We start from the raw sequence: 26,023 nt of genomic DNA on the forward strand, positions 1-26,023 counted from the left end.
AGCCAACATGCTAATTCAAAATTAACTTGTAGGTTCATTAAGAGGTGGATCAAGGAAGGACAAGTGACCCATTTAGATGGCTTTTGGAGAGAACATGGGGAGGAAAGAGAAGTAGGAAAGCTTTCTAGAAACATCTAGAAAGGATGACCACATGCCTTGGCCTACAAGAAGTCTAGAAACATCTAGAAGGAGTATCCACCTTGCCTTGGCCAAGAAGGCTTCTAGAATGTGTCCATCTGCTCCTTTTTTTACCTACTTTCTAGACTATAGGTGATGAAGGATTGACCCCAACCAAGGATGGAGGCACATGCTTAAGAAGACTAAGCATGTTTAGAAAGGAAGTTCACTAATCATTCATCCCTTTCATTTGTGTTTGTTATTTTTGATTCCCTAAGTTGACTTAGTTGAATCAACTTCAGTTGACTTGTTGACCTTTGACTAGGTTTGACTTGTTGACTATAGTTGACTTGACTTAAGCCAACATGCTAATCTATGTTTATTTGCTTTGTAGGTTAATTAGGAGTAAGAAAACAATGCTAGGTGGCACATGGTGATTGGGGAGCATAAATGATGTGGAGGAGAGAGTAAAGCAAAGACATAAAGCATAAAGTAAAAGGCATAAAAGAAGTGTACCTATGTACCTTTGGTCTCCTTTGTTTTTAGCGCACTTTGGCCACATTTTGGAGACATATGAGACACATTCTTTGTCTCCTTTTGTGCTAGAACGAAATTAGCCTTGCACACACCATAGTTAGGTCTTTTGTCTCTCATTTTTGTAACCTTATTTGACCTAGTTTCTAGAAGCTAGGGTTAGGTTTTTGTAGACACATCCTTAGGTATTTTTTATTTGCTTAGAGGCCCTTAAACTCTTCTATATAAGGGGTGCTCCTAGACATGTAAAAGGGTTGAACATTTTGAAGTAAAAACACTCTTGTGTCTCAACCATTTGTGAGAGTTTCCTCCCTTGGGAGTGAATACTTTTAAGCCTTATCTTGCATAGCAAGTGGCGGCACACATCCACTCATCTTCAAGGTTGCCATGGCTTCTAGCTTAGCCTTGTAGTGCCGTGTTTCTCACATTTTTACCATTTCTTTCCTTTCCATTTTATGTTTTCTTCTTCCTTTAATTGTTCTTGGTCTTCTATGGTTTATGTGCTTTCCATTTCCTTTTTGTTTTGAATTAATCCATCATCTTCTTCTCTTAAGCTTTGTGAAAGGAACCTTCACATCTAGATAGCTTGCTATCTTAATGTCCAGTGGGGATTTCACTTAGCTTTCTTAATCAACTCACACCATATTCAATAATCTAAAGGAAAACAACATAATCCTTCATCACTAGGTTTTGTTATTTGCATTATAATATGGCTTCTTCTTGTCTCCATTGAAGCTTGCATGAAGAATGGAGGCTCCATGGATGGTGTTGGATGTGGAAGCATGAAGGAAAGAAGCTTAAGGTGTTTGGTTTGGTGTAGGTGAAAGGATTCTTAAGAGAGGTGAGGCCAACTCCTAAGGAAGAAGACTAGAGTAAACTAGAGAAGAGTTTACTCTAAGGTGAGCTCAAAAGAGATTTGTGCACAAATTTGGGCAGCAATTCATTACTCAATTTCAAGCTAAAAAATACATCTCCTAAGCCTTCTATTTATAGGCTAAAATGAGACCAAGGGATCTCCAAAAAGTGGAGGGAAAAAGGAGTCTAGAAAGTTGAATTTTGGAGCAAAAAAGGAGCATGTGGGAGGTGTGACTTGCCACCTAAGCAAGTCACACTTGTCTTGCCATGGGAAGCTAACTCTCATCCTTGGAGAGCAAGTTTGAGAAGCTTCTTGGCTTTTCTAGAGTAGACACACTACTCTTGGCCTATTTGGCCCAATTCCCCTTTTTGGTCCAAAATTACTTCTAAAGCCCAATTTCCTCTAAGGCCCAATACGTGGCCCAAAGAAAACCCTATTCTACTGGGCCCAAAATACAAAGCCCAAAATAAAATCCTAATCTAGTATTTACAACCAAAATGTCCTAGGCTAGGTCTTCACATCTCTAAAGAAAAGCCTAGCAATGTTGCTAGCATCATCCACTTTGTGGCAGGGTATAAAGTGTGTCATTTTGCTAAAACGATCTACCACCACAAAAATGGAATCAAAACCCCTTTGTGTTCTTGGGAGTCCTAAGACAAAATCCATACTTATATCTTCCCAAGGGGCTGAAGCAACAGGCCAGGGGGTGTATAATCCATGAGGCATTGTTTTAGACTTAGATTGTAAGCATGAAATACATCTATTACAATGCCTTTGGACATCCTTCCTCATATGGGGCCAAAAGAATTTCTCTTTTAAAAGACCTAGGGTTTTTTCTACCCCAAAATGACCCATTAATCCCCCTTCATGTGTTTCTTGAACAAGGAGTTTTCTTTGTGAACCCTTGGGAATACAAATTTTTCCTTCTTTAAACAAATACCCCTCATTCACATAGAAACCTCCTTGAGGTCTTTCCATACATTCAGCATAAGTAGAGGAAAACTCAGAATCTTGATTATACATTTCTGGAATGTGATCAAATCCAAGAATTTGGGCTCCCAATTTTGAAAACAAGGTGTGCCTTCTAGACAAGGCATCAACCACCACATTACTTTTGCCCTTCTTGTACTTTATCACATAAGGAAATTGTTCCAAGAATTCCATCCACTTAGCATGTCTTTTATTCAGCTTATGTTGGCCCTTTCAAATATTTTAGCGACTCATGGTCACTATGAATGACAAACTCTTTCGACACAAGGTAGTGTTCCCAAGTTTAAAGGGCCCTAACTAAGGCATACAATTACTTATCATAGGTGGGATAGTTGAGGGAGGCACCATGAAGTTTTTCACTGAAATAAGCAATTGGGTGCCCTCCTTGCAATAACACAACACCTATTCCTACACCGGATGCATCACACTCTAGCTCAAAGGTTTTTGAAAACTTTGGTAAAGCTAGAATGGGTGCATTGGTGAGATTTTCCTTGAGTTGCTGAAAAGCAGACTCTTGTTTTTCACCCCAATTAAAAGATACATCTTTCTTGACAAGTTCATTGAGGGGTGAAGCCAGAGTAGAGAAGTTAGGAACAAACCTCCTATAAAAGCTTGCCAAACCATGGAAGCTCCTAACCTCTCCAACATTTTTAGGAATAGGCCATTCTTGGATGGCCTTTATTTTTGTAGGGTCAACATGGACCCCATTTTTGTTCACAACAAAACCTAAGAAAACTACACTATCTACACAGAAAGTACATTTCTCTTTATTAGCAAACAAACTATTTACCCTAAGGATGGTAAGGACAGACCTTAGGTGGTCTATGTGCTCATGCAAGCTCTTGCTATAAATCAAGATATCATCAAAATAGACAACCACAAACTTTCCTATGCACTCTCTAAGGTCATGGTTCATTAGCCTCATGAATGTGCTAGGTGCATTAGTAAGCCCAAAGGGCATCACCAACCACTCATATAGTCCAAATTTGGTCTTAAAAGCGGTTTTCCACTCATCACCTTCTTTGATTCTTATTTGGTGATAACCACTCTTTAGATCAATTTTAGAAAACATGAGGGACCCATGCAACTCATCAAGCATGTCATCAAGCCTAGGGATTGGATGCCTATATTTAATGGTGATGTTATTTATGGCTCTACAATCACAACACATTCTCCATTTCCCATCCTTTTTAGGTACTAACAAAACAGGCACAACACAAGGGCTAAGGCTCTTTTGAACCCAACCCTTCTCCAACAACTCTTGGACTTGAGACTTTATCTCCTTTGTTTCTTGAGGATATGTCCTATAGGCTGGTCTATTTGGTAGACTAGCCCCAGGCACTAAATCTATTTGATGTTCAATTCCTCTAAAGGGAGGAAGCCCAATAGGCCCTTCCTTAGGGAATATATCCTCAAACTCTTTCAAAATATTTTCAATTTTAGGAGGTAAATTCTTAAGTTCAAGAGCTGTGGCAGTACATGTGAGTGTTCCTTTACACAACAAGAGGCATGAAGGTTGTTCATCATTGAGAACTTGGTTCAAAGATTTTATAGTCAAAATGTTCTCATGTTGAATGACCTTGGGAGAAGGAACACCAATCTCTCCCACCTCAGATTCATCTTTAGTTACTTTTTTAGGAGAGAGGGAGGACCTTTTTTTTATCCTCTTTTCTCTCCTTTTCCAACTTCTTTCTCATTTGGATTTGATCCTCTACCACTTGGGATGGTGATAAAGGATGCAAGAAAAATTTTCTATCCTTGTGAGTGAAGTTGATTTCATTGGTAAGACCATTATGCATGGTTTTCTTGTCAAATTGCCAAGGTCTTCCCAATAAAACATGGCAAGCTTCCATAGGTACTACATCACATAGCACACTATCTTCATATTTCCCTATGGATAACTTGACCTTCACTTGATGTTGGACTGTCAAATCCCCACTTTCATTAAGCCAATGCAATTTGTAAGGTTTTGGATGGGGAATGATAGTCAAAGCCAACTTATCAACCAACCTTGTACTACAACAATTGCAACATGAACCACTATCAACAATGAGAGAACAAGTGTTTTCTAAAATTTTACATCTTGTATGAAAGATGTTCTCTCTTTGTGTTGGCTCTTTTGGAATGGGTTGGTTGCTAAGAAGTCTTCTAATCATTAGAAGGTCTCCTTCACAAGGATAGGCAATTTCCTTAGCCTCATCATTAGACTCCTCACTAGAAGTCTCACTTTCACTTTCTTACTCATCTTGGCTACTATAGTGGTCAACACCCCTTAAAATCATGGTCTTTTTGGTGGGGCATTGAGATGCAACATGACCTCTACCAAGACACTTGAAACATTTGATTTCACTAGTGCGAGTGTGTGAAGATGTGCCTTCCCTTGGTTTCTCCTTTTCCTTGAAACTTTTGTAGGGTTCCTCTTTGACTTGCTTACCCTCCCTCTTGAATTCTTTCTTGGTATAAGAGTTAGAGTAGTCATTTCGAAAATTTTTCCTTAGAATTTGTTGCTCTACCTTTATGCAAAGTTGAACCAAGTCATTTAAGTCTTGGTAGGGCAACAATTCTACTCTATCTCTTATCTCAAGACTTAAGCCACTAAGAAACCTTGCAATGGTGGTATCCTCAGACTCCTTAATCCCAGCCCTCATCATATATAACTCCATCTTTTGTCTATATTCTTCCACTTTCATTTTATTTTGATGGAGTCTTTGGAGCTTATCCATTAGCTCTCTATGATAATAGCAGGGAATATGTCTTCTCTTAAGGGCTCCTTTGAGGTCATTGCAATATTTGACTTCGGGACTTTGATTGATTCTCCTATCTCTTTCGAGGGCAGTCCACCAATACATAGCATTGCCCTGGAAGCTAAGGGTAGCTAAGGGTACTTTCCTCTCCTCACTTATTTGATGGCAAGCAAAAAGTTGCTCAACCTTCATTTCCCAATCAAGATAAGCTTCAACATCATATTTCCCATAAAAGTGAGGGAGGTCTATTCTAATGGCTCTTGGTTCCCTAGGCTCTCTTCTTTCTCTTCTTAGAGGAGGAGGAGGTTGATAGAAGTTGTCAACTAGTCTACTATCTTCTTCATAGTGTGTGACTAGTGTTGGACGTACAAATGTTGACTCCTATTACTCATCCTCTCATGCAACCTTTCCATATTTTTTGTTCCCCTCCTCTCTTCATCTAAAAGTTGATGAAACCTATCTCTTTCTTGTTTTTCCCTTTCCCTTGCAATTATTTCATCTTCCTTCCAACGTAATAGTGCTCTCAAATCAAAGGCAATTTTTTTCAAACATATTTCTTCTTCATTTGAAGCACTCATACATTGAGAAGGAGGTTGAGACATTTTTTTTTTAAGATTTTAGAAGACTTTGGTCTTTAAAAGAAAATTTCAAAGAAGAAGTAGATAGCAAAAGCTTTTAGTTCTCCTCCAGGAAAGAGAGGTGAATCACTTGGATTGCTTACATACCAAGTCTTTCCTAGCCAAGGGAACTTGAAACTTTTGTACAAAACTTCTTAAATGAAATTAATTCAAAGACTAAGTTGACACATACTAAACTATCAAACAAGAAAATTAAAAACAAGAAAGATTATAAGCTATATGCGGCCTAAGTTTTGGTAGAAGTAGAAGGCACTTGGAACCTTCAAACTTCACCACTAAAAGCGTTTCACTAATGTATAGAAGAGGTTCTAGTTAGGAGATGGGATTGAGTACCTAAGACTCCCCCAAGACACCTAACTAGGCCATGAACACAAGAAGGAAAGCATTACAATTTTACAACTCAATTTGAATACAATCAAAGTGCACAAAATGTAAAACGTCTTCTTGACTTTGTCTTCTTGGCTTGGTCCTCACAAGTGTTTCACTCTTGCACTTCCTCTTGATCTCACCAAAGAGGATTCTCTTTCGGGACTAGGTACTCCTCCTCCTAGGATGCTACCTTAGGAAAATTAGATCACCTCCAAAAAGAAGTATGCACCAAATATAGAAACCAAACCAAAAGAGGTCAAGAAATAAAGCAAGAAAAGCACAAAATTATAATTGCTAAACCAAAAGTGAATAATGCCATGACAAACTCAAAGGATCACCAAAGAAATGACAAACTAGAAATAAGGTAAAGAAACAAGATAAGCACTCAAATGAATTACCTAATGAATGGCACTAGAATGGATGAAAAACAACCAAAATAAGCTAGAAAACTGCACTGAAATTTTATTTTTCACTCACTGTCAGTCCAAAAACGTGAATTCAGGCCTCTGCTTCAGATATTTTTCATTTTTTCATTTCTCAAGATTTTTCAATGATTCATTTTTTCAATTTTTCGTCTATGTCTTAGCTAAAAGAGGCAAAAATTAGATTTGGATTTGCACCAGCCAATTGTTTATGATAAATCAAATACAAACAGTGTGCAGTCATACAGAAACTGGAACAGCAGTAAAATGCAACAAAATAATGCTCTCAAACTCAAGTGATGGTAGTGATTCTAGTGTACTTCTTTTGCCACTTTCTTTTGATCTTTTCTTTTGATTCTTTTTGGAACTTGCTTGTATTCTTTTTGTGCTCTTTTTCTTTCTTTTTATAGCTCTTACAGCAGCTAGTTTCCACCACAAAACAGAATCACCACCACACTATACTTGATCATTTGCATTTTAAGGTAAACAAAAAGCACAAAGGAGAAGGAAACTTAAAGGAATCAAAAGAAGATCATGAAACACAATGAAACACAATTGAAATTGACTCTAAGACATTGCTAAGATCTAAATAGCAATCTGAACTCAAAAACAGAAATGAAAAAGCACCAAAGCACAATTAATTGAAAGGAAATTTAGTGTGGTTTATGGTGATTTTAAGCAAGCACAAGGAAAATTCCCACTGGACATTAAGATAACTAAGGTTATCTAGATGTGAATTTCCAAGGTTCAAAAAGAGAAGAGAGTGTTAATTTTTAAGGATTAAAAACTGCACTCAAATCTGAAAAAAAATTCAGCAACACATCACCAACAAATTCAAAGAAAATTAAAAGCTAAACAAGGAATTAATGACATATATGGACTAAACATGACTCTAGACAAAACATATGGATCTTAAAATAAAAATAAACTCAAGAATCAAGAGAATGAACTGAACAAAAAAAAAACAAATACTCAATTAAAATGAAAAGTAAATGGTAGAAACCAAATAGAACACCTAAAGCACACAAGGATGGTTCAAGATGAAGCAAATGAAGATGAACCAAAGTAAAAAGACATTAATACTCAAAATAAAATGAACAAAAACAGCAAGACAAGTAGGAGAAGTGATGAACAACACGGAATTGAAAGAAAAATGGAGAAGAAGCACTTAACTCACTAAAACCAAGGCTCATGATACCAATGTTGGCTTCTTCTTGTCTCCATTGAAGCTTGCATGAAGAATGGAGGCTCCATGGATGGTGTTGGATGCGGAAGCATGAAGGAAAGAAGCTTAAGGTGTTTGGTTTGGTGTAGGTGAAAGGATTCTTAAGAGAGGTGAGGCCAACTCCTAAGGAAGAAGACTAGAGTAAACTAGAGAAGAGTTTACTCTAAGGTGAGCTCAAAAGAGATTTGTGCACAAATTTGGGCAGCAATTCATTACTCAATTTCAAGCTGAAAAATACATCTCCTAAGCCTTCTATTTATAGGCTAAAATGAGACCAAGGGGTCTCCAAAAAGTGGAGGGAAAAAGGAGTCTAGAAAGTTGAATTTGGAGCAAAAAAGGAGCATGTGGGAGGTGTGACTTGCCACCTAAGCAAGTCACACTTGTCTTGCCATGGGAAGCTAACTCTCATCCTTGGAGAGCAAGTTTGAGAAGCTTCTAGGCTTTTCTAGAGTAGACACACTACTCTTGACCCATTTGGCCCAATTCCCCTTTTTGGTCAAAAATTACTTCTAAAGCCCAATTTCCTCTAAGGCCCAATACATGGCCCAAAGATGATGAAGGCATGACCACCTCCTTAGAAGCTCCCTCAAGAAGCATCACTAGAAGCATGTCTAGAGGGGAGTCTTCTATACCATCACCTTTATCTTTGTTTTGCATTACTTTAGTTTGAATTCCTTAAGTTGGTTTCTAGTTGATTTATTTGGTTGACTTGTTAACTTTGATCCAAAGTTGACCTTTGACCAAGATTAGATTAACTTAAACCAACATGCTAATCCTTGTTTGTCTTGTTTTGTAGGTAATTAAGAGAAAGTAGAGCATGGGTAGGTGGCACTTGGTGATTGGAGCACTTGGATGAAGTGGAAGAGAGAGGAAAGCAAAAAGCATAAAGCAAAAGCAAAAGTAGACATGTACCTTGTCTCCTTTTGCCTTTGTGGTTTATGCCTTAGAAGGTCACTTGGTCTCCTTCCTCTTTTGGCCTAGAATCCTTATGGGAATGCCTCCACCAATCATCTCCCTTCACTTGGCCAAGACTCACTCTCACATTAGGTTTAGGGTTTGCTAGTTAATCCTTTTTCATGTTTTTGTATTTGCTAAAGGACCCCTATGAACTCCTATTTAAAGGGTGCTCCTTGTCTTGTAAAAGGGTTGATCATTTTGTTTCTAAACTATTGTGTTTCAACCTTTAAATTTTCGTGAGCTCTCCTTCCTAGAAGTGAACTCACCTTTGCCTTATCTTGCTTGCAAGTGGCGGCACCATCACTCATCTCTAGGGCTTGGTTGGCTTAGATCCCCCCTATGAGTGGCGTGCTTCTTCCATGCTTCATCTTCTATGCTTTCCATTTTTATTGTTTCTTCTTTCATTTTGCTCTTTAGTGTTGTTATTACCGTGTGTGTTTAAGCTTGAATCCAACTCTCTTCTTCCTTTCATGAGCTTGAGAAATGAACCTTCACATCTAGATAGCATGCTATCTTAATGTCCAGTGGGAATTTTCAAAAAGCTTTCTTAAACAACTTCACCATATTCATAACTCTAAAAGGGAACAAGATAATCCTTCATCATTTGGTATCTAGAGCTTTGGTTTTCCTTGAATATGGTGTTTTCATGTTCTAACCTTGTCTTGTGTAGCTATCTTTGAATGGTCCACATAAAAACAGTGCTGGCAGCAACGTGTGCGTTTTTGAAAAAAATACTGCAGCTAGCTTAGTGGTCCAAAAGTAACGTTCTTTATATCAAAAGAAATCTCTGTGAGTCTAGTTTCCAACAAAAAAATAAATTAACGCATTTGGAGTTCTGTGGAGAGAGTTATGATCAAATGAGTGAACAAAGGTCAGAGCTGCTGAGAATACGAAAAACAACGTTTTCAGGTTATGTTGTGGCAATTTTGGCTTCGGTTTTGTGACTCTTTTGCTCCTAAATGTGGTTGGATAACATGTCTTTGGATGCTTGAGTCTCTTGTCATATGCTTCTTTGAGTTTTCTTGTTCTTGTTTCTAAGTATTTGAGCTATTGCATGAGATCTATGTCTTTTGTTGTTGTATGCTCCTTGAAATTGATTTTGACCTAATTTTTTTGGGAACTAAGTGTTCAAGACACCCTAAAATATCCTTCTCATCATCTTAAGTGCCTAGTTTTGAAAAGAAAAATTATTTTCATGACCAAAAACAGTTTGGCCGAGAGCTAATGTGTTGCTTGGTGAATCTATTTGGCCATTTTTACTAGGTGTTATGCTACCAAATTTTATACTTGGATTTTGGGTGATATTGGCAAATTAGTTCCATGCTTTAACTTGGTTATGATCTTTCTTGGTGTATGCATAATTTGAGGTATAATCTTGGCTTGTTCAAATGCTTTCCATAGAGTCTTTGAAAGTGCTTTTCATTGCTTTAGTCTTGTTCAAGTTTTGTCTTTAAAAACAAGTTTCCTTAGAAGTTAAACTTTCTTGTTTTTTGAGCTTTGCTTGCTTGTCTTTAGGTAATCTTTGTTTTGTCTTAGTAGTTTTCTTTTCCTTGTCTTCCTAGAGTGTTGTGGCCGAGCCACTTGTTTGAGCTTTGAAAAGGTTTTCATCTCTTTAAAGGTGTTTTCACTTGTTTGGAAGGTTTTTGAGTGCTAGCCTTGCTTGTGTGCTTTGGGAGTGTGATCAAAAACACTTGGGTGCTTGAGAAGACCACACTTGGTCTCGGGTTTGGAATTGTTTGTTAGCTAACCTCTTCCTTGTCTCGGTTTTTGGTGAGTTTTTGGTGTAGGAACATAAATATGGATCCAATCTTGGAGGTAGAAGAAGAGGAGGAGTCGGCCTCACCTTATTCCCCTCCCATGGTGACTCCTATGGCCCAAGAAAGTGGACAAATAACCCTTGCCAACATCTTACGTGAGATGGAAGTGAGTAGGAGAGAAACTTTTGACCAATTAAGGGCAGATAGGAGGCAAAGTGAGATCTTCCTACAAGAGCACATCCAAAGACTTGAGCTTAGGGAAGATGAGAGGAGAAGGAGGAGGTCCTCTTCCGAGGACTCTAGCCATGGTGGAAGAAGAAGAAGACACGGCTATGATGGTGGTGGAAGGCGCAATCAACTCCCACAAAGACAACCTCCACCAATCAAGATTCCAAAGTTCAAGGGGGTGAATGATCCAAACCTCTACATAGAGTGGGAGCAAAAAGTGGACCAAATCTTCAATATTCATTTAGTTAGTAATCAAGAACAAGTAGATTTAGTAGTTTTAGAATTTGAAGATTATGCCATGACATGGTGGCATCAATTGTGTATGGACAATATTAACCAAGAGCCACCCGCGGCCACTTGGATGGACATTAAAACTTTGATGCGCGCTAGATTTGTTCCTTCCTACTATAAGAGGGAGACTCTTTTGAAGCTCCAAAGGCTTCAACAAGGGTCTATGTGTGTGAATGAATATTTTAAAATGATGGAGTCAATGCTTCTCAAAGTAGGACTCCAATTTGAAAGTGAAGAAGAAAAGGTAGCTAGATTTGTGAGTGGTCTTAGAAGAGAAGTTCAAGATGTAGTTGAGTTGTATGAGTATTCCACTCTTGACAAAATTTTACACTTGGCCTTAAAAGTTGAAAGTCAATTGAAAAAGAAACAAGAGGCCAAGAGGAATACTTCATACAATGAATACTACTCTAGAACTTGGAAAGGAAAAGAAAGAAAGGATGAGAAACCTCCTTCCAAAGACCACCCACCTAGGACCAATTCGTCTAGAACCTCCCATGAAAATGCAAACTCTTCTCAAAGTTCAAGAACTAGTTCCATCAAATGTTTTAAGTGTTTGGGCTATGGTCACATTGCTTCAAATTGCCCAACAAAAAGGAACATGATCTTGAACCCTAAAGGAGAGGTTGAAAGTGAACATTCTTCTCCCCCCTCCCCTAAAAGTTCTTCCTCCCACACTTCTTCCCAATCTTCAAGTGAGGATGAAATCAAACCTAATGAAGGAGGTTTGTTGGTGGTTAGGCGCATGCTAGGCCAAGTGCCTAAAGAATTTGAAAACCAAAGAGAAAATATTTTTCACTCAAGGTGCCAAATCAACAACAAAACTTGCTCCCTCATAATTGATAGTGGAAGTTGTGTTAATGTGGCTAGCACAAAGGTTGTGGACAAGCTTGGCTTGAAAACCATCCCTCATGCCAAGCCCTATAAGCTTTCTTGGCTTAGTGAGGAAGGTGAAATTAAAGTGGACAAACAAGTCCTTATTAACTTCTCCATTGGAAACTACAAGGATGAGGTATTATGTGACTTAGTGCCCATGGAAGCAACTCACATTTTATTAGGAAGACCATGGCAATTTGATAGAAAAGCTTTTCATGATGGTCATGCTAACAAGTTTACCTTTAGCTTCCAAGGCAAAAAGATCACATTACTATCTCTTTCACCAAGAGAAGTCAATGAGGACCAATTGCAAATGATTAAGAAAAGAAAAGAAGAGAAGGCGCAAAAGAAGGCGCAAGGGCATGAGTCCAAGAAGAGCATGATCACTCTCAAGGGGGTGAAAAAGGTAATGCTTGCCCAAAAACCCATCTTCCTAGCTTATCCTAGTGAATCTTCCCCCTCCTTCCAAAACCCTCACTCTAGATGTCCCTTAGACTTGTCATTAGTCTTAGATGAGTTCAAAGATGTTTTTCAAGAACCTCCAAAGGGTCTCCCACCCCTAAGAGGTATAGAACACCAAATTGATTTCATACAAGGCTCATCTTTGCCTAATAGGCCAGCCTATAGGACTAGTCTCGAGGAGGCTAAAAAATTCAAAAACAAGTGAATGAGTTGTTAGAAAAGGGGTGGGTGCAACATAGCATGAGTCCTTGTGCAATGCCCGTGATCCTAGTCCCCAAAAAGGATGGAACATGGAGAATGTGCATAGATTGTAGGGCTATCAACAACATAACCATCAAGTATAGGCATCCCATTCCTAGGTTGGATGATTTGATTGATGAGTTACATGGTGCAATCATATTTTCCAAAATAGACTTGAAAAGTGGGTACAATCAAATTAGAATCAAAGAAGGTGATGAATGGAAAACCTCTTTCAAAACTAAGTTTGGATTATATGAGTGGTTAGTCATGCCTTTTGGCTTGACCAATGCACCTAGTACATTCATGAGACTCATGCACCATGTTCTTAGAGAGTTCTTAGGGAAGTTTGTTGTGGTATACTTTGATGACATTCTCATTTATAGTATGTCTCAAGATGATCACTTGCATCATTTAAGGAGTGTGTTAGAAACCTTAAGGAAGGCATCCTTGTATGCTAATATGGAGAAATGTGTGTTTGGGATGGATCATGTGATCTTCCTAGGTTTCAAAATCAATCAACATGGGGTCCATGTGGACCAAGAAAAAGTGATGGCAATCAAGGATTGGCCTCCCCCAAAGAATGTAAGTGAGCTTAGGTCTTTCCATGGGTTAGCTAGTTTCTATAGGAGGTTTATGCCAAACTTTAGCACCATAGCTGTCCCTCTCAATGAATTGGTCAAGAAAGGTGTGGCCTATAAGTGGGGCAAAGATCAAGAAAAGGCTTTTGAAACTTTAAAACAAAAATTGATCAATGCACCACTCTTAGCCCTCCCTAACTTCTCCAAAACTTTTGAAATTGAGTGTGATGCATCCAATGTAGGCATTGGGGTCGTGCTTCTCCAAGAAGGGCACCCCATAGCTTATTTTAGTGAGAAACTCAAGGGGAGTCACATCAACTACTCCACCTATGACAAAGAGCTTTATGCTCTTGTGAGAACTTTGCAAACTTGGCAACACTATCTTCTTTCAAAGGAGTTTGTGATACATAGTGACCATGAGTCACTCCAATTTTTGAAAAGCCAAGGCAAGTTAAACAAGAGACATGCTAGGTGGGTAGAGTTCTTAGAACAATTCCCATATGTGATCAAACATAAGCAAGGAAAGGTTAACATTGTGGCGGATGCACTTTCAAGAAGGCATTCCCTCCTTTCCATTCTTGAAACTAAATTTCTTAGTTTTGATCATATTAAGGAATTGTATCCAAAGGATGTTGATTTCTCCCCCATTCTTAGTGAGTGCCACCAAGGGGCTTACAAAGACTTTTACCTTCTCAATCAATATCTTTTCAAAGGTAAGAGACTTTGCATTCCCCAAGGTTCCTTAAGAGCCTCACTCATTAAAGAGGCACATGAGGGAGGATTAATGGGGCATTTTTGGCCAAACAAGACTTTGGAAGTCTTGAAAGAACACTTCTATTGGCCTCACATGAGGAAGCATGTAGATAGGCATTGCAAAGGTTGCATAGCATGCATGAAAGCCAAATCTAGAGTCCAACCCCATGGTCTTTGCACCCCCTTGCCTATCCCTTCCAAGCCTTGGGTTGACATTTCTATGGATTTTGTCTTAGGTCTCCCAAGGACCAAAAAAGGTAGGGATTCCATTTTTGTAGTGGTGGATAGGTTCTCTAAGATGGCCCATTTCATTCCTTGCCATAAGATTGATGATGCAACTTATATTGCAAATCTTTTCTTCAAGGAAGTGGTAAGACTACATGGCCTACCTAGGTCCATTGTAAGTGATAGGGACTCCAAGTTCCTAAGCCATTTTTGGAGAACCTTGTGGGGTAAACTTGGCACCAAGCTTCTTTTCTCCACCACTTGTCATCCCCAAAGTGATGGCCAAACCGAGGTGGTTAATAGAACCCTAGGGCAAATGCTAAGATGTATGATAGTGCAAAACATTAGAGAGTGGGAGGAACTTCTTCCCCACATAGAGTTTGCCTATAATAGGGTTGTGCATTCCACTACTTCTCATTCCCCTTTTGAGGTTGTGTATGGGTTCAATCCCCTAACTCCCTTAGACCTCCTTCCCCTACCCACTCATGAGGCATGGCTTGCCAAGATGGTGAGACCAAAGCCAAGTACATCCAAGACTTGCATTCACAAGTTAAGGAAACCATTGAGAGGAGAGTTAAGAAACAACAAGAGGATGGTAATAAGGGAAGAAAGGAAGTCATCTTCCAAGAGGGAGATTGGGTTTGGCTTCACTTGAGAAAGGAGAGATTCCCTACTCAAAGGAAGTCTAAGCTCCTCCCTAGAGGGGATGGCCCCTTTCAAGTCATTAGGAGAATTAACAACAATGCTTATGAGTTAGACTTACCCCCAAGCTACAACATAAGTAACTCATTTAATGTTTGTGACCTTTCTCCTTTTGATGTAGGGTTTAAGAATTCGTGGTCGAATTCTCTCCAAGAAGGGGAGGATGATGAAGGCATGACCACCTCCTTAGAAGCTCCATCAAGAAGGATCACTAGAAGCATGTCTAGAGGGGAGTCTTCTATTCCATCACCTTTATCTTTGTTTTGCATTACTTTAGTTTGAATTCCCTAAGTTGGTTTCTAGTTGATTTATTTTGGTTGACTTGTTGACTTTGATCCAAAGTTGACCTTTGACCAAGATTAGATTAACTTAAACCAACATGCTAATCCTTGTTTGTCTTGTTTTGTAGGTAATTAAGAGAAAGTAGAGCATGGCTAGGTGGCACTTGGTGATTGGAGCACTTGGATGAAGTGGAAGAGAGAGGAAAGCAAAAAGCATAAAGCAAAAGCAAAAGTAGACATGTACCTTGTCTCCTTTTGCCTTTGTGGTTTATGCCTTAGAAGGTCACTTGGTCTCCTTCCTCTTTTGGCCTAGAATCCTCATGGGAATGCCTCCACCAATCATCTCCCTTCACTTGGCCAAGACTCACTCTCACATTAGGTTTAGGGTTTGCTAGTTAATCCTTTTTCATGTTTTTGTATTTGCTAAAGGACCCCTATGAACTCCTATTTAAAGGGTGCTCCTTGTCTTGTAAAAGGGTTGATCATTTTGTTTCTAAACTATTGTGTTTCAACCTTTAAATTTTCGTGAGCTCTCCTTCCTAGAAGTGAACTCACCCTTGCCTTATCTTGCTTGCAAGTGGCGGCACCATCACTCATCTCTAGAGCTTGGTTGGCTTAGATCCCCCCCTATGAGTGGCGTGCTTCTTCCATGCTTCATCTTCTATGCTTTCCATTTTTAATGTTTCTTCTTTCATTTTGGTTCTTTAAGTGTTGTTAATGTTGTGTGAGTTTAAGCTTGCATCCAACTCTCTTCTTCCTTTCATGAGCTTGAGAAATGAACCTTCACATCTAGATAGCTTGCTATCTTAATGTCCAGTGGGAATTTTCAAAAATCTTTCTTAAATAACTTCACCATATTCATAACTCTAAAAGAAAACAAGATAATCCTTCATCAGCTTTACTCTCTCCTCCACATCATCCATGCCCTTCAATCACCATGCGCCACCTATCAAGCTTGTCTCTAAAAAAGTAACCTACAAAACAACTTAAACAAGGATTAGCATGTTGGCTTAAGTTTAATTAATTTTGGTCAATGAGTCAACCTTAGTCAAAGGTTAACAAGTCAACCAAAATTAAGTCAACCAAGTCCACTTAGGGAAATCAAGAAATCAAGATGGAAAATAAAGAAAGGGACATAGAAGAAGGATCCTCCCCTTTGGTCATGCTCCTAGTAATTCTTCTCTGGGGAGTCTCCATGGTTCTTTGGGTGGTCAATCTTTCATCAACCAGCCAGGTTTCAACGATGCATGTTGGCTATTTTCTTCGACCTTGTGGAGAAATGCATAGAGGTCTTCATGGACGACTTCTTGGTGTTTGGAAGCTCATTTGATCTTTGCTTGGCAAATTTGGAAGTTGTGCTCAAGTGATGTGTTGAAACCAATCTCATTCTCAATTGGGAGAAATGCCATTTCATGGTGACTAAAAGGATTGTCTTGGGCCACAAAATATTTTTCAAGGGCATTGAAGTGGACAAAGAAAAGGTGGATGTCATTGAGAAACTCCCACCACCAACAAATGTGAAAGGAATCCGGAGCTTTCTTGGACATGCGGGTTTCTACTGACGCTTCATCAAGGATTTCTCAAAGATAGCCAAGCCATTGAGCAACTTGCTCAACAAGGATACTTCGTTTAATTTTGATGCAGAATGTTTAAATGTTTTTAATCTTTTGAAAACCAGCCTAGTCTCCGCACCCATAATAACTGCACCTAATTGGGAACTTGATTTTGAACTTATGTGTGATGCAAGTGATTATGCGGTTAGGGTTGTTTTGGGGCAAAGAAAGAATAAGATTTTTCATTCCATACACTATGCTAGTAAAGTACTTAATGAACACCAAGTGAATTATGCAACTACTGAAAATAAGTTACTAGCAATAGTGTATGCCTTGGAAAAGTTTCGTTCTTATCTTATTGGTTCTAAAGTTGTAGTTTACACTGACCATGCTGTAATCAAGTACTTGCTCACTAAACTTGATTCGCAACCTAGACTCATTAGGTGGATTTTGTTGTTGCAGGAATTTGATCTTGAGATTAAAGATAAGAAGGTTTGTGAAAATCAAGTGGCAGACCATCTATTAAGACTAGTGAATGAATAGGTGATAACATTGGAGGAAGAAGTGTTGGACGAATTCCCTGATGAAAAGCTGCTCCTAGTATCTAATAGACTTTGGTTTGCAGAAATGGCAAACTTTAAGGTTGCTCAAGTTGTTTTTGAGGATATGAGTTGGCATCAGCAACAAAAGATGTTTAAGGAAGCAAAATACTATTTGTAGGATGATCCTCACCTTTTCAAGATTGGGGCAGACAATTTGTTGAGGAGATGTGTGTCTGAAGAGGAGGCAAGGAGTATCTTGTGGCATTGCCACAATTCACCCTATGAGGAAACTATAGTGGAGAAAGAACAACTGCAAAGGTTCTACAATCCAGATTCTATTGCCCGAGCATTTTCAAGGATTCTATGGGCCCACAACTGCATTCAAAAATCCAATTGGGTTGACTCCATTCCAATTGGTATATGGGAAGGCTTGTCATCTCCCGGTGGAGTTGGAGCACAAAGCCTATTGGCCCATGAAGTTTTTAAATTTTGATCCATCCTTGTCAGGTGAGAAAAGGAAGCTGAAACTTCATGAGTTGGGAGAGATGCAATTGATAACACTATCATTGACGCGATCAAATTAATACTACTTATCTATAACAACTTTATTATTGTTAAGATAGTAGTCAACGTAATAGAAAGGGTAAAGTAACTCAAAGTCGTCTCCCAACGAACACGAAATTAATTTTTAACAAATTAAATCTTATAGAACTATACAAAAGAGTTAGTCAAATAAAATAATAAAAATATGAGAGATAAAGATAAAAAGATAAAAAAAGATAGAAAAGATAAAAACAATAGTAAGGAAAATAGATTGATTCCACTGCTTTTTCAAAATAGATTCATCATCGGTTATCTAAAGATTATTGCTCAATTAATTATTGTCGTAGATTTGCAAATTAATCAATGTAAAGTCTCAATTAATTTGTTGACATTCTCACTTTTAACCAGAATACTATCTTAATTAAAAGTGAGAACTTTTAGATTATCCACAATAAATTCAACCAAAGTACAATCTCAATCAAATTTTACAATGCCTAATCATGTCTATTCTTTTATCTCCCCACCAAATAAAAAGCTTAATTAATCAAAGTAAAGTCTCGATTAATTTTCGTTAGAGTAAATACCTTTAACCAAAGTAAAGTCTCAATTATTGGTAAAAACTCATTCAATCACATGAAAGTTTCTAAATAAAATCAAAGTAAAGTCTCAATTGAATTTAAAAACCCTTTAACTCATATGATAAGCATGCGCGTAGATTTAAAATTAATACTTTTTTACGTGATTCAAAGATAAAAGACATAGATGAAATTAAACCTCAACAATAATAAAAAGAACAAATAAATTATTTCATTCTAACCTCAGAATCCATAATGAAATTACAATGGAATCAACCCAAGAAGTTTAACAATCCATAGAATGCAAAAGTAATATAAAAATAGAAAGAATAATAGAGAGAAAAAGGAAAAGAAATTAGGGCTGTGAGACTATCCTTATAAGTGGGCTATCCTTATAAGTGGGCCTAAGGCCGACCCAACATATAAAGTCCTTAGGTCTGCCCTAAACCTAACTTTTCCCTCATTTCAGAAACTGTTCCTGATCCTAAGAGCCACAGCTGCACTTCTGCTAGGGTTTTGCCTCCTCACCGTTTCAAGTTCGCTCAAGCCATTCCTACTCCACGTAAGTGTCCTTTTCCAGATTTTATGGCTTCCATCGTTTCCCCTCCACTTTTTCCACGGTTAAAGTTTAGTAATAATGCACCCTTGTTCCTACCTTCTATTTTTCAGCTCGTTAGTTCACTCGTAGAGCTGTAGTATCCATCGTCGTGCCATCAAGGCTTCTGTTGACCCTTTTTCCAGGTACAAGAAGTTAGGGTTTTTAATTTCGAGTCATGCTTCTGAACCGTGTATGAGTTAATTGTTGATTTATGGTGTGATATTTCGTTTTGATACGTGAGAGTATATTACATGAATTGTTTGGATGGAGAACATGGCTGTTGCAGGTGAAACAGTGGCGAGACCTGTTAATCTCGCTCAGGCGGGCCAGTCTCGCTTAGGCGAGACAAACGGGGGCTCGCCTATACCAGTTTACGCGAGTGGTCACCCAGGCGACCCGCTCTTTTTTTTGAGCGAGCAAGCATCTCGCCCAGGCGAGAGGGGTCTCACCTAAGCGAGATCCCGCGTTGCTCCATGCTTCCCCTTTCGAGCCCTCGCCTAGACGAAGGGGGACTCGCCTGAGCGAGCACGTCTCGCTTGAGCGAGACCCCTCAGCCTAAGCGAGGTGCTGGGCGAGACAGTGCTGTGTTTGGATGTCTGTTGGTTCCTGAATGATCTGTTTTGGTTGAGTATGATTGTATGATGAGTGATATGCATATAATGGAGCATGAAGTATATTTGGCATGATTCATGAATTGTAGATGATGGGTTGGTATGAGAATTGGCATGTGAATTAAATGAGACGGATAATATTAAAGTGGCATGATAACATGATGAGTTGGATCTTATTTACATGGATAAACTATGCGGTGTTGGAACGAGTGGGGCCTGGATCATGAAAGGCGTTGGCTTCGAAGGTTGGTACGAGTGATGTATATCTATGCGTGGTAATTATTATTTTGGTGATGTGAATGAGGTCGATCTGTGTCAGTGCATAATTCCTTGGGGTCTCTAGGTGAGACTTTCAGGGTTGCGCTTCAGTGGTCGGGACGTAATTCCATGGCCCCTGTTAGTGGGTGTCCATGGTGGTGCCCCATCGGTATAACTAGGTAAGGATTCAAGGTAATGACTGCATCTTGACACTCTAAGGGGCCAGTTAGTCTCACTTAGAGCGGACTGACTCCTGTGGTGAGAGTAGCATGAGGCCTGAAATTCATTAAGGGCTAACCTTGTGGTGAGGGAGATTTGATTCATCGTAACACTTGTAACACATAGCTCGGAGATGAGCAGCTCAGGGTCGAGCAGGGGTATCCACCACAAGTGCAAGCATCCGCTGAATCCGACTAAGTTATACGTATCCAGATGAGTCGAGTCGAGTCGTAGTGTATTGAATGAAGAGTCATAACATGCTTGGTTGTTATATGGATATGGGATGATGATAGTGTACTTGACTGTGTGATGAATATGTGTTGGCTCTAGCTTACCCGTTTGTTTGTATGGTTGTATTGTATGTGGTTGTTCTTCTTGCGATGATCATCAATTTAATTGATGGGAGCAGATGGGCGAGGTTCCAAAGGTCAGCAAGGAAGTGGAGACTCTGCTGCATAGTCCATGTGGACTAGTTGTTATTTTTGTATGAGTTCATTTAGGGTTGCGACCCATGTATCTGTTCGTCCTTAGTTTTATGCACTCTGGTTAACTTTTCCTCTAGTTTCTTTTGGGCATCGTGGTGTGCCATGGGTTGTATGAAGTTGATCCCAGACTGCGATTTTATGTTATCTTTATCGTGACATTCCTTTAATTTCACGTACTTAATTAAATGGGGTGTTACAAGGGCCCCCCTAAAGGTTCCAAAACTTTGAAGTCCTAGGCTTCTTTTCCTGCTTTCTCTTGGTCTCTTTATATAGGACTTGGACTGGGCTTTTTTATTGTTGCTAAAATCTCTCAAATATCTTTTAAAATAAAGATAAAGATAAATATTTAAAATTATTTGGAGAGATATAAACTATTTGACAAATATAGTTGGTTGATAATATCAATATCTAATATAATTAAATAAATAAAATAATTAGAGATATATGATAAATTATCACCAATTAATATTTGTATCAATATCTTCAAGATATATTTGTTTGTTGTGGATCTAAAAATATTCAAGAAGATCTTGTCATATTTAAAAAAAATTGGTAGTTAATATGTTTTAATATTTTATTATATAATTAAATAAGATAATTATTTAAAAATATCAAATAAAATATCTAAAGATATATTTTTCCCAAATTATCTTCTATCATAAAGATAAAGAAAACCGCAAGGTCCAATTTTTTGTTGCTCTCTTCTTGTCTTAGCCAAACTTTTTCACTTTTTCAAGATTTTCTTGTCATCTTTATGCAATGCTTGGCTTGGATTTTTGTGATTTTGATAATTTCTTATTCTTGGATTTATATTTAAGGTGTCATGAAGCTTTAAGCAATTTATTTCCACACCTCCATGAGCTCAACTTAGTTGCAGCTGCACTAACACACCTCAAAATATCCAAAGAACATTTATGCAACTAAAAAGCTATTTTTAACATGTTTTTGTATCTCGTGCTTAATAAACCCAATTATAGGAAATCCCAATTAAATCAATCTTTAATTTTGATCCAATGCTTATGAGTCATCTAAGAGCTGCAAAGAGAAAGTGAAGGCCTATCATGATAGGAAGTTGGTGAAAAGAGATTTCAAACCCGGTCAACAAGTGCTTTTGTTCAAGTTAAGATTCAAATTATTTCTAGGGAAGTTGAAATCCAAGTAGTCATGCCCATTTACCATCAAAGAGGTGAAATCTTATGTGGCAATTAAAATTCAAGACCCTTCCTCACAAAGGAGTTGGGTAGTGAATGGCCAAAGGCTCAAGCCTTATTTGGGTGAAGTTTTGAGGATGACCACCGTCATGCACCTTAGTGAAGCCTAGAGTCCTTACCCTTCAGGCTCGTGACGTTAAATAAGCGCTTCCTAGGAGGCAACCTAATGTCCTCAACCCTTTTAGCCTTTACTTTTCGTTTTTAATATGGTTTTTTGTTTTTATGCTTGTGTGAAGTGTGTTAGTATAGATTGTTGTGTTTGATTTGATGTTTGAACTTTGTGCTAATTTTGTTGCATGCATTTGTGAACTTGTGGCCCATCTGGCGCAACAACAGAGAAATGGGAATCAACTGTCACTACAACATTTTTTGCTTTAGGCAACATTAAATTTGTCTATGGGTAGAAAAATGTTGCCTAAACATAGAAAAGGTAACACTTTTAAAAGTGCGGCTTAGTCAAAACCAAATGCAACGGTTTTTAAAGTGTTGATAATTTATACCACATTTATCAAATTGTTGCCTCTATAAAATGTGGCCTAATCTATTAAAATGTGGCCTAAAATAAATTAATTTTTTTTTAATTTTAACTAAAAACTCAAAAACTTTGAAAATGCTAAAAACTAAAGTTTCGCTTGAAAACTAAACACTACACTGAATCTAAAAAGACAAAGATACTGGCAAAACTAAAAACACAAACTAAGCTAAGCGCCAAAACTAAAATCCCAAAACATTTTTGATTTCGCTCGTTCGAACCTATGCGCAAAAAAACCCAAACACAACGTCATATGCTCCTTCGCCTTCACCGGGTCGCCTCCCCTTCACAACGGTCGCCTCGCTAGCCTCGCCTTCACCGTCTCATCGTGATCTAAAAATGATTTCTGATTGAAAATGCTCACTGAAAATGCAAAGAGCTCAACGTTGCGCGTCACCCTCTCATTGTCATTGGGTGTCTTCTCGTTGTGGTCGGGCTTAATCACTTTACCTATCACTCTTCTTGGTTCTCACCATGTACAATGTAACTTAGGTTTTCGTTTTAGGTTGGTTAATTTGATTGAATATTGGTTTGATTTTGAATTTCGTTACATCCCTTTTGTGTCTGTAATCTAGGGTTATTTGGTTTGGGTTTGGATTTTATTGTTTGATTCTATTACCTGGAAACAACATTCTCCTTCACTTGATTTTTTTCTGGGTTCAATATTTATAAGCATGTTTTTGCACCAAATAACTTGTGGTTTTTATTGGCCAGATTGAACATTGCTTTTCTGAACAAATAACTTGTGCGAATCCATCCTTTTGTGATGGAAGACCAGGATTTAAGGAAATGTTGGAGGAAATTGCACAACATCTTCTTAATGACAATCATGTTATTGTGGCTTCTAATGAAAAATCAATCATGACAAGGGTCAATTCTCTCTGTTGTCTTCTACAAACGGACCTGCAACTTTACAAAGTTCACATGACAAGGAAAAATGTTTGTGATGGAAAAAATATTATGTTTAGTATATATAGTCCATAGACATATTATGTAACTTATGCTTTGTAATTTAAGTTCTGTTGCAGATTCACGACACAATGGAGGATAACAACGGTAAAATAGTGGCAACTCTAAATGGGAAGTGGGATAAGGATTTGCACTACGTAATTGGAGGGAGTTTTGGAAAAGGAAAAGGGTCCACTAAGTTTTGGGAAAGGAAGCGGGATGAGGGAAAGGAAGCGGGATGAGGGTTTGCTCACTCACTAATTGATTATGTTGTAACACCTACCGTTTTGGATTGAAGTTTATTCACTTGAATGTTTAGATTAAAAATACATGATATTGCTTTCAACATACTGTGCAATTATGATGTCAATTCCTCCCCACATATCTTAACAGTGACTTCTAAAGTACCCACAAGAATATATTTCCTCTCATTACTAGACAAAAAACTTTCGTTTCTAGTTAAGAATTTGTGTAGTTGTTTCTAACGAAATGCTACTTGCAGCTTGGTATTGCAAGTGCACTAGAGACTCTATGTGGGCAAGCATCTGGTGCTGGACAAGTGGAAATGCTAGGAAAATGTATTGTATTCAAGATTCTATTTAATTTGGTTTTGGAGTCTTTACTATTTAATTTGGCTTTGCAATCTTTACTATTTAATTTGGCCTACAAACTTTATTAGCTTTTGTTTTAGAATCATTACTAAGTTTTGCGCTAAGTGACTCTCAAGCATCGCCTTTGATTTGCACTACACAAGGACCTGGTTCATCCCACCTAGATCTGATGAAGGATTGACCCCAACCAAGGATGAAGGCACATGCTTAAGAAGACTAAGCATGTTTAGAAAGGAAGTTCACTAATCCTTCATCCCTTTCATTTGTGTTTGTTATTTTTGATTCCCTAAGTTGACTTAGTTGAATCAACTTTAGTTGACTTGTTGACCTTTGACTAGGTTTGACTTGTTGACTATAGTTGACTTGACTTAAGCCAACATGCTAATCTATGTTTATTTGCTTTGTAGGTTAATTAGGAGTAAGAAACCAATGCTAGGTGGCGCATGGTGATTGGGGAGCATAAATGATGTGGAAGAGAGAGTAAAGCAAAGGCATAAAGCATAAAGTAAAAGGCATGAAGCAAGTGTACCTATGTACCTTTGGTCTCCTTTGTTTTTAGCACTCTTTGGCCACTTTTTGGAGACATATGAGACACATTCTTTGTCTCCTTTTGTACTAGAACGAAATTAGCCTTGCACACACCATAGCTAGCTCTTTTTTCTCTCATTTTTTGTAACCTTATTTGACCTAGTTTCTAGAAGCTAGGGTTAGGTTTTTGTAGAGGCATCCTTAGGTATCTTTTATTTGCTTAGAGGCCCCTAAACTCTTCTATATAAGGGGTGCTCCTAGACATGTAAAAGGGTTGAAGATTTTGAAGTAAAAACACTCTTGTGTCTCAACCATTTTGTGACAGTTTCCTCCCTTGGGAGTGAAACTTTTAAGCCTTATCTTGCATAGCAAGTGGCGGCACACATCCACTCATCTTCAAGGTTGCCATGGCTTCTAGCCTAGCCTTGTAGTGGCGTGCTTCTCACATTTTTACCATTTCTTTCCTTTCCATTTTATGTTTTCTTCTTCCTTTAATTGTTCTTGGTTTTATATGGTTTATGTTCTTTCCATTTCCTTTTCATTTTGAATCAATCCATCATCTTCTTCTCTTGAGCTTTGTGAAAGGAACCTTCACATCTAGATAGCTTGCTATCTTAATGTCCAGTGGGGATTTCGCTTAGCTTTCTTAATCAACTCACACCATATTCAATAATCTTAAAAAGGAACAAGATAATCCTTCATCAAGATCAGTTCAATTTTTTATGATGTTAAGCTTTTATTTCTACATGGTTCTTGTTCTGGTCAGAAATGATCTTTAAATCTCTTTTATATTTATATAGTTGTGAATGTGTAGTGCAACTAATTCAATTTTTTGTTGTTGTAGTAGGAGTTTTAATCACCTATGTAACCCTTGATTATTTGGAAATATACGATTCTTTTCTTGTAATTTGGCTTATCTCCATTTCACAATGAAGTTTCTGAAGTTGAGGTGCGCAAGCTAGATAGTTCTTCTTTAATTACAGGTGATGTTCCCATTCCTGCAATATTTGAATACATACATAGCTTAGCCTGTCTTTGTTGATTAAAGACTATCTATGTTAACTCACTCGATCAACTTCAATTACAGTTTCCATTTTGTATCAGTTTAATAGCTTAATCTGCATACGTTTTTCTTTTAGTAACTTAGGTTCAGCTTTGCCAAGTATGTTACATATTTGATGCCTTTTATTTCAAGTTATAGGTTTATAATTGTTCTGTTTTATGACTTTGGTTGCTAGCCCTATTCTGAATGTGTGTTGTTTTTGGTAGTTATAATAAAGATTTATCAATCTTCTGTTTATAATTAATTGCCTATTAAGTATGAAACTTATGTTGATTAGATCTACTAGTTATCATCTTAGTTATCATCTATGACATGTTTGATCATTATTATTATCCGTGATAAGAGCAAGTTAGTGTAATGCCTGAAAATATCAGTCAGATGTAGTTTTGTGGGGACTAGCCCAAAAAGGTGTTGTTTAATAGTCAGGGAGCATTATGCTTCATTTCTTGCAAATTGAAGAATTAATGGCATAGAAGAGCAATGAGAGAGATAAACTAAGTGCAA

The sequence above is a fragment of the Vigna unguiculata genome, chromosome 2 (assembly GCF_037176805.1).
Source record: "Vigna unguiculata cultivar grain cowpea cultivar isolate G323 ecotype 2 chromosome 2, ASM3717680v1, whole genome shotgun sequence".
Classification (NCBI taxonomy): domain Eukaryota; kingdom Viridiplantae; phylum Streptophyta; class Magnoliopsida; order Fabales; family Fabaceae; genus Vigna; species Vigna unguiculata.